Source organism: Ranitomeya variabilis, chromosome 1, assembly GCF_051348905.1.
Source record: "Ranitomeya variabilis isolate aRanVar5 chromosome 1, aRanVar5.hap1, whole genome shotgun sequence".
In the NCBI taxonomy this organism is placed as follows: Eukaryota; Metazoa; Chordata; class Amphibia; order Anura; family Dendrobatidae; genus Ranitomeya; species Ranitomeya variabilis.
In genome coordinates, this window is record NC_135232.1 from 371,022,607 (window position 1) to 371,035,044 (window position 12,438).

Genomic DNA, 12,438 nt, shown 5'->3' on the forward strand with positions numbered 1-12,438 from the left:
TAAGCCCCTGATGCTGGTGGGCTTAGCTCACCTTCGATTTTGGGGGTGACAGGTTCCCTTTAATGATTGGGCTATCCTTAAAGACTACTTTCATTTACATTCGGTCACTATTGAGTTTCACTGAACTTTACCCATGATGAACAAGAAATAGTCAAGAAATATGTTGTTATACATTTGCTCCGATAAGATGGCTGTACATTTTTTTCCCCAATAGACAGCAAAGTTTGTTGCTGTAAATTGATTCAGACTTCTCATAATCTGTAAAACTCCATTTGCATGTATTATTTTTTGTGAGTACAAGTTTAAGGTTGTGTGTTCTGCAACAGGATTACTGACTGTAAAATCATCTTCGCACAGAAATATTGATTCAGAAATTTCTGTTCTTGAAAATCAATTCCATGCATGATTAAAGGAGAGGTTTTTGTAGCAAGAGTATGGATTTAAGTGTAGTGTATAAACTTATCTTAAAGCCCAGATTTATCAAAGTAATATTGCCAGAATTATGGCAATTTTTCAATTGCTTTGAAAAATAGCAACATTTTTGCACACCTCAAAGTGGCACAAAAATGTTGCAGCTTTTTGTGATTTTCATGCCAGTTTCTCCCAACTCTACCGAAATACGTAGGTGGAGCTGGAACATGACACCATAGCTTATTTAGTTCATAGCTAGCTGTGGTGTTCCTATCTTACGCCAGTCTGGAATAAGATTTCTGCGAGTCGTCAGAGGCTCCTTATTCAATAATAGGAGTGGGCCTTGTAATGAATTAAGAGCATCTAACTCCTACATGCCTCTCATCAAGACCGGTGAGAAAATTGTTGGAATTGACGAAATGGGGCCTTAATATAAAAAAAAAGTCTACTACTTTGTTTTAGCTCATTGAGAAAAGAGCTTTTCAGCACGATTAAGAAATCTACATAATTTGGTAACAGCATTTTGGCTAGGGAAGCAATTGTATTATATGAAGTGAGTGGATTCAGTTTCTCGTTGACGTATGCCTTCTGTCACACAATGTTTTAAGCTACTTTAACAATTTAGAATGATTGGGTTTTGCAGTGTCCAGATGGACTAATGATGCAGCCCAATTAAAAAATTAAGACCAAAATTTCCCCGGGAGAAGATCCAGATAACGTCAAATGAAAAAAGTGCAATTAGTGAGGATTTATGGGAGACTCTTCCAATACTGCTAAATGTCATATGGACACTAATATCCAGTTGTAGGGAGGTTATACATATAATCATTTCTGTTAAGAAACAAACACTCCGACACATAAATGTAGAAGTTACTTAAGTTTAATGCTTAAAAGTCTGAATGCACAAACAATCTAGTATTATATATGTACTTATGGTCAACAATGTCATATAATTCTGTACAATGACACAATTTAGTATCAAAATCTTTCTACACTGTAGATTATTACGAAACTGTTAATGACATCAAACACTGTGTACTTAAAACACCATTTTTGCTACCACATTTTTTGTAAGTTCAGTAAAACAGTCCAACTTTTCAGTATTGGTTTGTTTCTAGTAGGAAATTAAGTATTTTCTACGTATACGATAAGATTTATCTACAATGTCCTTTTGATTTTGATCCATAGCAGCAAAGGCACTGTACATCAGCAGATCCACAGACTTTAAGAAATTTAAAGCGTTTAAAATAAAAAAAAAAAAAAATAGAAAAAAAAAAAAAAAATTAAAAATACAAAAGAATCACATATTAAACAGCAACAATGACATTAAAAGAGTAAAAGTATTGTCTGAGGCATGGCGGCTCACTTTGCCTCGGGCCTGGGACGTTCAGAAAAAGGAGGGCCTGAAAAGAAGGTCTTGTCTGCGCAGAGGTTACATTCGTTTGCATCTCCTTGTTATGTCACCAGTTGTTGGTTGCCGTGAAGCAGATGATGAGAATGATCCCTTTGGGTTTGCTGTGGCATATCTCATTCAGTGAACCAGCATTGACGGAGTTAATTCCTGTGTAAACTGTGCATTCCATATGCGTCCAGGAGGGAATTGCTTGGGTAAAGTTCGGATTTTATCTGTATATGATAAAATAAAAAAAAATAAAAAAAGAAGAAAAATACGGTTACAATTTCTCAGTTTATATCATCACCCGGCAACACAGCAGTTTGCGTATGTCTTGACACCCTCAGTACAACAAAAGTTATATGGAGAGGCTGTCTAGTTCACAAGACCCTGTTTTAAAGCTCGATTAGGTCATTCTGAATCTAGAGAGAAGAGACCGTCTTGTTGGCCATGTGATTAGGTCGCCATAAAATATAGTCATAAAATGTTAATGGTGATTAACCAATATCTCGCTAAAAACAGCGGAACATGCGAGTACAATTGAACTACAATGAACGCAAATGTGCCAGACAGATCTTTATTCCAGTAGAAGAATTGAAAAGATTGTTCCAGGCCCAAAACACACTGGTACAAGCATTCCGGAAAGTCCTTTTTACCCAAAAAATAGCTGGGATATTTGTCAGTATTCATCATTACTGTCACATGTCATTGAGTAGTAGTGGTTTTCTAAGCCGAGGATTCACAAGATCTAGTTCATTCCCATTTTCGTACACCGGTTCATTCCTATTTTCTTAGGCACAACTGATAAAGAACCCCAGGTTTGGTCTGCAATGGGCACTCTATGGCCCAGATTCATAAAAAAACAAAACAAAACAAAAAAAAAAGTAAAAGCCGTGAAAAGGTCCAAACATTTTGTCATTTTCATGCCAGTTTTTCCCAGCTCTGTTGAAATGGGCAGGGCTGGAGGACAAGGGCGCGACGCCACAGCTCATTTAACCCCTTCCCAACATGCTCATTTAATCACTTCCTGCAAAACGGCATAAATATATGGTAGTGATCGTGCTGAGCGTCACTGCGATCAACTGCAGGTGTCAACTCTAAATAAGAGCTGACACCCGGCAGCAACGCCCACGATCGGTGCTAGCGCAGATTGCAGGCGTTTAACCCCACTGATGCCGCTGTCAATAGTGACAGCGACATCTAAAAGGCATTGCAGAGGGAGTGAGCTCCCATTCTGCTCTCATCTCTGAAAGATTGCTCAGAGCAGGAGATGACATGCATCCTCTGCGTGACAGTATCTAATCTAATGCTCTGCAATGCCGAAGCATTGCAGAGTATTAGATCAGCGATATCTAATATATAAAGCTGAATGTGTGTGTGTGTGTATGTATGTATGTATGTATGTATGTCCGGGATTGGCATCTGAACCGTAGCAGCTACAGCCACAAAATTTTGCACAGTCACACGTCTGGACCCCGAGAGCGTCATAGGCTATGTTGTGAGGTGAAATTTTAACCCCGCGCTTTCCAATTCACCAAACAATTTTGCCCCTATCGACATAATGGGGAAAAAGTGAAAGGAAAAATGTTGGAGGCAAATTAACAGCTGCCAGATGTGAACAAGGGGGACTTAAAGAATGACAGCGATGGCACCAAAGAGTATATACTGTACAGTTGCTAAGGTGGGGCCCCAACATGGGATAATCACACCACCACGGGGATATGAACACACACACAAAATGCGCCACACACTACCACGTGCTCGAACACATATACCACCCTCAGTGCACATTTCACCACACATACACCAACCTCGCCACATAAAAGTAGAAACACAAAAGTCGCCGCTCAAAACTCGCCACGCGCAAAACTCTCCACATGCAAAACTCGCCACACGTGCAAAACTCGCCACACGCAAAACTTGCACACGCAGAAAAATTGCCACACGCAGAAAAATTGCCACATGCACAAAAGTTGCAACACATGCAAAAGTTGCCTCACACAAAACTTGCACATACTCAAAAGGCACCACACATAAAACTCGCCACGCGCAAAACTCGCCATGCGCAAAACTTGCTGCACACAACTTGCTACACTAACCTGTCACATGCAACTCGACACACAAAAAGTTGCTACACGCATGTCGCCACACAAAACTCATCTCACAAAAGTCCCTACATGCATGTCGCCACACGCAACTCAACACACACAACTTGACACACGAAACTCGCCCTAAAACACACACAAGTCTGGTATCCTTCAAAAATAAAAATCTGATTAATAAGCAGACAAACTACAAGAGCAACAAATGTACCATATAGGAATCCGGCAGCTGTCAGTCACATGACCAGTCTATTATGTGTATGTGTGAGCTAATATATACTGCCAGGGGGTGGGCTTACTGTTGACTGGGGATTTATCAGGCTGCCATTTTAGCTTACAAATACTGAGGTAAAAATACTGACCAAATAACGTGTGAACGAGGGCTAATACAGGAGGAGATGGCATACAGCTATATACTATATACAGGAGATGACACACAGGTATATACTATTTACAGGGGAGATGACACACAGGTATATACTATATACAGGAGGAGATGACACACAGATATATACTATATACAGGAGAGATGACACACAGGTATATACTATATAGAGGAGGAGATGACATACAGGTACATACTACATACAGGAGGAGATGACATACAGGTATATACTATATACAGGAGGAGATGACACACAGGTATATACTATATACAGGAGCAGATTACCTACAGGTATATAGTATATACAGGAGGAGATGACACAGGTATATGCTATGTATAGGAGGAGATGACATACAGGTATATACTATATACAGGAGATGACACACAGATATATACTATATATAGGTGAGATGACACACAGGTATATACTATATACAGGAGATTACATACAGGTATATCTAATATATAAAGCTGAATGTGTGTATGTATGTATGTGTGTATGTCCGGGATTGGCATCTGTACCGTCGCAGCTACAGCCACAAAATTTTGCACAGTCACACGTCTGGACCCCGAGAGCGTCATAGGCTATGTTGTGAGGTGAAATTTTAACCCCGCGCGTTCCAATTCACCAAACAATTTTGCTCCTATCTACATAATGGGGAAAAAGTGAAGGGAAAAGTGTTGGAGGAAAATTGACAGCTGCCAGATGTGAACAATGAGGACTTAAAGAATGAGAGCGATGGCGACAAAGAGTATATACCGTACAGTTGCTAAGGTGGGGCCCCGACATGGGATACTCACCACACACGGGGATATGAACACAAACACAAAATGCGCCACACACTACCACGTGCTTGAACACATATACCACCCTCAGCACACATTTCACCACACACACACACCAACCTCGCCACATAAAAGTCGAAACACAAAAGTCACCACTCAAAACTCGCTACATGCAAAACTCGCCATATGCAAAACTAGGCTCACGCAAAACTCGCCACACGTGCAAAACTCACCTCATGGAAAACTCACCTCATGCAAAACTTGCACACACAGAAAAATTGCCACATGTACAAAAGTTGCACCACATGCAAAAGTTGCCTCACACAAAACTTGCACATACTCAAAATGCACCACACATAAAACTCGCCACGCGCAAAACTCGCCATGCACAAATCTTGCTGCACACAACTTGCTACACTAACCTGTCACATGCAACTCAACACACAAAATGTTGCTACACGCATGTCGCCACACAAAACTCATCTCACAAAAGTCGCTACATGCATGTCGCCACACGCAACTCAACACACACAACTTGACACATAAAACTCGCCCTAAAACACACACAAGTCTGGTATTGTCCTTCAAAAATAAAAATCTGATTAATAAGCAAACTACAAGAGCAACAAATGTACCATATAGGAAATACGGCAGCTGTCAGTCACATGACCTGTCTATTATGTGTATGTGTGAGCTAATATATACTGCCAGGGGGGAGGGCTTCCTGTTGGCTGGGGATTTATCAGGCTGCCAATAGCAACCAATCACAGCTCAGCTTCTATTTTGCTACAGTTAATTAACCTGAGCTCTGATTGGTTAATATAGGCAACAAAGACATTCTCAGTATAACAAAGCTAATATATGTTGTGAAATGCTTCTATTTGCTTAGTTTTTGCCTTTTAATAATTACATTTCTATCTATTTGTTTTGTGGTTTTTGTGTGCAGAATAAATTTTTGTTAACACATTCTATTTTGCTAACAGCAGTCATTAACCCGGGCGAAGCCGGGTAGTACAGCTAGTATCATGATAAAGTTGATGTCACAATGGGACAATGTGAAAAAGTAAATACACACATACACACACACACACACACACACACACACACACACACACACACACTAGATGGTGGCCCGATTCTAACGCATCGGGTATTCTAGAATATGTATGTAGTTTATTTATGAAGATTTCAGAATAATGCAATGAATACATAGGATTCGGCCGGCCGCGACCAATTAGCGAAGCGTGGTTCAAATCCCGCGCCAATTCGCAGCCGAACTGCGCCTGTCGCTGATTGTTTGCGGCTGGCCGGTCGCGACCAATCAGTGAAGCCAGGGCCAGCTGCAGGTTTTTGAGGGTCCCGGGCAAAAGAGTCTCACAGCCCACGTAGCATATAACAGCCCACGTAGTATATAGCACAGCCACGTAGTATATAGCACAGCCACGTAGAATATAGCAGAGCTACGTAGTATATAGCAGAGCTACGTAGTATATAACACAGACACGCAGTATATAGCACAGCCACATAGTATATAGCACAGCCACGTAGTATATAGCACAGCCACGTAGTATATAGCACAGCCACGTAGTATATAGCACAGCCACGTAGTATATAGGGCCAGCTGCAGGTTTTTGAGGGCCCCGGGCGAAAGTCTCACAGCCCACGTAGCATATAACAGCCCACGCAGTATGTAACACAGCCCACGCAGTATGTAACACAGCCCACGCAGTATGTAACACAGCCCACGCAGTATGTAACACAGCCCACGCAGTATGTAACACAGCCCACGCAGTACATACATACAGACATACAGGTGACATACTATATACAGGAGGAGATGACATACAGGTACATACTATATACAGGGGAGATGACACACAGGTATATACTATATACAGGAGATGACACACAGGTATATACTATATACAGGAGGAGATGACACATGTATATACTATATACAGGGGAGATGACACGTATATACTATATTCAGGAGGAGAGGACACAGGCATATACTATATACAGGAGATGACACAGGTATATACTATATACAGGGGAGATGACACGTATATACTATATTCAGGAGGAGATGACGCAGACATATACTATATACAGGAGCAGATGACACAGGACAACTACTATATACAGGAGATGACATACAGGTACATACTATATACAGGAGATGACATACAGGTACATACTATATACAGGAGGAGATGACACACGTATATACTATATACAGGAGGAGATGACACACAGGTATATACTATACTATATAAAAGAGGAGATGACACATAGGTATATAGAGGAGGAGATGACATACAGCAGGTATATACTATATACAGGGGAGATGCCATACAGGTATATACTATATATAGGAGATGACAGACAGGTATATAGTATATACAGGAGGAGATGAGACATAGGTATATACAATATACAGGAGGAGATGACATACAGCAGGTATAAACTATATACAGGAGATGACATACAGGTATATACTATATACAGGAGATGACATACAGGTGTATACTATATATAAGGGAGTTGACAAACATGTATATACTGAGGGGAAAATGAGGGGTGTGAGGTGAAAATGAAAAGGTGTGAGTGCAAAATGAGAGGAGTGAGGGAAAATAGTGGAGTGATCGGAAAATGACAGATGTGAGGTCGAAATGACAAGTGTTAGGGGGAAAATGAGAGGTGTAAGGGAGAAAATGAAAGATGTGAGGGGGAAAATAAGAGAAGCGAGGTGCTATAACTAACCACAGATATTTTCTATGTCCAGGCAACGCCGGGCTCTTCAGCTAGTATAAAATATATATATATATATATATATATATATATATATATATATATATATATATATATATATATATATATATATATATATATATATATATATATATACATACATATATATACACACATATATATACACATACACACGCACATACGAATATACACACACACATACATGTACACTGTATATATACACACAACATTCCAATAAATACATTTATGTAAAAACAAGAAACAAAAAAAGTACACATTTGATATCGCTGTGTCCGGAACGACCCGATATATAAAATGGTCCCAACAATTAACCCCTTCAGTAAACACCATTAAAAAATAAAGAATGAGGCAAAAAACGGTGCTTTATCAAACCGCTGAACAAAAAGTGGAATAAAACGTAAAAAGACAAATGTAAATAAAAATGGTATCTCTGAAAAAGTAATCTTGCCCCGCAAAAAAACATGCAGTCATAGAGCGCAGTCAGAGGATAAATAAAAGTTATAGCTCTCAGAATAAAGCAATGCAAAAATATATATTTTTTTCTCTATAAAACACTTTTTGTGTAAAAACGTCAAAACATAAAAAAATATATAAATGTAGTATTGGTGTAATCATACTGACCTGAAGAATAAAGCTGCCTTCTCAATTTTACCACACACGCATAAAAAAAAAAATTCCGGAATTGCTGTTTTTTGTTAATTCTAACCCCCAATAATAGGAAAAGAAAGTGCTAAAAAAAAATTTTCATGTGCCCAAAAATGGCACCAATAAAAACTTCAACTCATCCCACTAAAATAAGCTGTCACATGACTGTCACCCGAACTATGGAAAAACTATAGCTCTCAAAATATGGGGATGTAAAAACTAGTTTTCGCAATAAAAAATATGTCTAAGAGTGTGATCGCAGCCAAACATAAAACATTATATAAATCTGGTATCGCTGTAATTGCACCGACCAGAAGAATAACACTGCATGAGGAACAGTGCAAAAAATAAATAGAACCAATTCTTTCTCCCTTGTTGATTTTTTCATTCTGTCTTCCAAACATCGAAGTAAGGCTCGGTGCTCATTTATCCTGCACTCTGAGCCGAGACCTTACACTAGGGTTTCCGTGCAAATCTCTGAAATACATGATTCAGTCAGAACCCCTGGTGAAAGATTACCTAGAATGAGGCAAATGGAGGCACTGTGGAAGCCGTCTGACCTGTGATCCGTCTTTTCAGGCAAGCATAAAAGCACAGTCAGCCACAGTTTTGTGCACTTCTGAAAAGCACACTGCTGAACAGAAGACAGACGGAGTCCAACGTAACTCTGCTGCTTCTTAATATTGAGTGACTGCCTTATGGATTTCATTTTAATCATGGCACTCCGAGATTTGCATGGAAACCCCAATATAAGTGCTCAGCATAGAGCGCCAGATAAATGTGATCCCAAATGTTATGCAAAATGTTCCCAATAAAAGCTTCAAATCAATCCACAAAAAAAAAGCAAAATGTTCCCAATAAAAGCTTCAAATCAATCCACAAAAAAAGCAAGTCCCCACTCATGTCCATCTGTTAACAGAAATAAAGGCTTCCACGTTACTGGTAGCACAAAGGCTCGGAAAAAGCTCTATAGCTCCTCACCCTCCAGAAGAAATTCAGCAAATTCTGTGCTCCCAAATCCAAATGCCCCCTCCTTTCTGAGCCTCAGTGTGCCTAAAACACATTTAGTGTCCACGTTTGGCATTTCTGTAGCGAAGACAGCCCGTCTAATTTATGGGGTGTGTCTCCAGAAGCATGAGCTGGGCATAACATATTGGTGACTACAACGTACTGGTCACTACAACGGCAGTTTATAATTTTCACTCAGCAACATCCACTGCTGCTTGTTTCTGGAAAACACCCATGGAGTCAAAATTGTCACTACATCTGTAGATAAATTCCCAAAGGGGTATAATTTACAAAAAGGGGTCACTTAAGGGGGGATTCTGCTTTTTTAGCACTTAGGACTAGGGTTGAGCGAAACAGATTGGCACTTTTCAAAAGTCGCCGACTTTTAGCAAAGTCGGGTTTCGTGAAACCCGACCCGATCCCACTCTGGGATCGGGTCGGCGGTACACGATCTGTAATCCAAAGTCGGGTTTCTTTTTTTTTTTTTTATATACACTGTGTTCCAAATTATTATGCACATAGAGTTTAGGAGTGATAAGGTTAGAATTTTTTTGTTTGTCATTTAAGCTCATTGATGGTGATGAGTGTCAGGGCTCTTTATATCACTGAAAGCAATTGCAGATACCTGTGCAAATTAATTTGGCAGGTGTGTCCAAATAAAGGCAAGAGTACTTAAGAAGGCTGTTCCACATTATTAAGCAGCCTACATTTTTTGCCAAAATGGGAAAGAAAAAGGATGTGTCGGCTGCTGAGAAGCAACAAATTGTGGAGTATTTAGGTCAAGGCATGACTACAATCAACATTGCCAAGACAGTTCATCGTGATCATCGCACAATCAAGAAGTATGTAGCTGATTCCCAGCACACATGGGGAGAGAGATTGTCGGCCCCTTTATGATCCCTGAAGGGTAAAGATGAACTCCATAATCTATGTGGAGTTTCTAAAACTACACTTCCAGCCATGGTTCAAGAGGAAGAACCATGCTTTCCGCAGCAAGATCATTTTCATGCATGATAATGCACCGTCTCATGCTGCAAAAAACACATCTGCATCTCTGGCTGCTATGGGCATAAAAGAGGACAAACTTATGGTGTGGCCACCATCTTCCCCTGGCCTCAACCCCATTGAGAACCTCTGGAGCATCATCAAAAGGAGTGTCTATGATGGCGGGAGGCAGTTCACATCTAAGCAACAGCTCTGGGAGGGTATTCTGTCCACATGCAAAACAATTGAAGCAGAAACCATCCAAAAACTGACAAATTCAATGGACGAGAGAGTTCAGAAGCTTCTTTTGAACAAGGGGTCCTATGTGCAAATGTAACATCACCTAGAATAAAGTTTTCACTTGAAAACTGTTTGATTTCATTTTGTAATAAGCTGATAATGCTTATAACTTCACAATTGACCATTTTTTTGTTCAAAATTAAAAAAAAGGTTGAAAACTCTGCTGTGCATAATAATTTGGAACATGCATTTTGAGTGTTTATTTTTTTTAAAAAGATACTGTTTTCATAGGCAGTTTGTCCCAAAACATTGCAATTATACTAGAATAGTAGATGACTGGAAAATAACAATGACTGCAATTCAGATAGGTAATTTAGAGAAAATATGAGGAAATATTATTTGCATAATAATTTGGAACACAGTGTATGTATATATATATATATATATATATATATATATATATATATATATATATATATATATATATATATATATATATATATATATATATATATATATATATATATATTTACTTCAGCGCGATAATGTTGAAAAGCCGGTAATTCAATTGCCGGCTTTTCATTTCTCCTGCCTAAACCCGACATGATATGAGGCATGGTTTACATACAGTAAACCATGTCAAATCCCCCTTTTTTTTTGCATATTCCACACTACTAATGTTAGTAGTGTGTATGTGCAAAATTTGGGCGCTGTAGCTATTAAATTTAAGGGTTAAATCGCGGAAAAAATTGGCGTGGGCTCCCGCCAATTTTTTCCGTGATTTAACCCTTAAATTTAATAGCTACAGCGCTGAAATTTAGCACATACACACTACTGACATTAGTAGTGTGGAATATGCAAAAAAAAAAAAGGGAGATATGACATGGTTTACTGTATGTAAACCATGTCTCATATCATGTCGGGTTTAGGCAGGAGAAATGAAAAGCCGGCAATTGAATTACCGGCTTTTCAACATTATCGCGCTGAAGCAAATATTAAAAAAGTATGCTTCCCCATTGAATTGCATTGGGTTTCGTGTTTTGGCCGATCCCCGACTTTTCAATAAGATCGGCCGATTTCACTTGACCAGACTTTTGAGAAAGTCGGGTTTCGTGAAACCCGACTCGATCTCAAAAAATGAAAAGTCGCTCAACCCTACTTAGGACCTCTGTATATAAAGTCTAAAAATTATTCTAGGAAAAGCTGTGCTTCAGGAGGTAAGTAATGCTCTGTCCCTTACAAGTCTCGCCATATGACTAAGCAGTACTGTACAGCCACATATGGGGTATTTTTACATTCAACAGAAATTGTGTGACAAATTTTGGTCCCATTTTTACCCATTTACCATTGTAAAAATGTAAAATATGGGGATAAAACAAAATTTTGGTGGTAAAAATGTAATTATTTTTTGCTTCACTGTCCATTGGTATAAAATTATGTGGTGTCAATATGATCAATATGTCAATATGAATACATTGAGAGGCGTAGTTTGTAAAATGGGGTCACTTGTGGGGGAAGAGGTGGTTTCTGCGGTTCTGGCACGTCAGGGGCTCTACCAATGTGACATGGCACCCTCAAATCAATCCAGCAAAATCTGGACTCCAATATGGCGCATCTAAACTTCCGAGCTTTGCATTGTGCCTTAAAAGTGTTTTTCGACCACATATGGGGTATCTGTGTAATCAAGAGAA

At 39.3% G+C, this 12,438-nt stretch overlaps 1 protein-coding gene across 3 annotated transcripts in view; it reads right to left on the reverse strand.

The window, feature by feature from the left end:
* Nucleotides 1-1,275: 1,275 nt before the first annotated feature.
* LOC143760030 (transducin-like enhancer protein 4) overlaps nt 1,276-12,438 on the reverse strand; it is a 174,821-nt gene continuing 163,658 nt past the window's right edge. For all 3 annotated transcript variants that reach the window (XM_077248999.1, XM_077249001.1, XM_077249000.1), the window contains one exon: nt 1,276-2,037. The gene's annotated coding sequence lies outside the window, so the exon portion shown is untranslated. The remainder of the gene's footprint in view (nt 2,038-12,438) is intronic.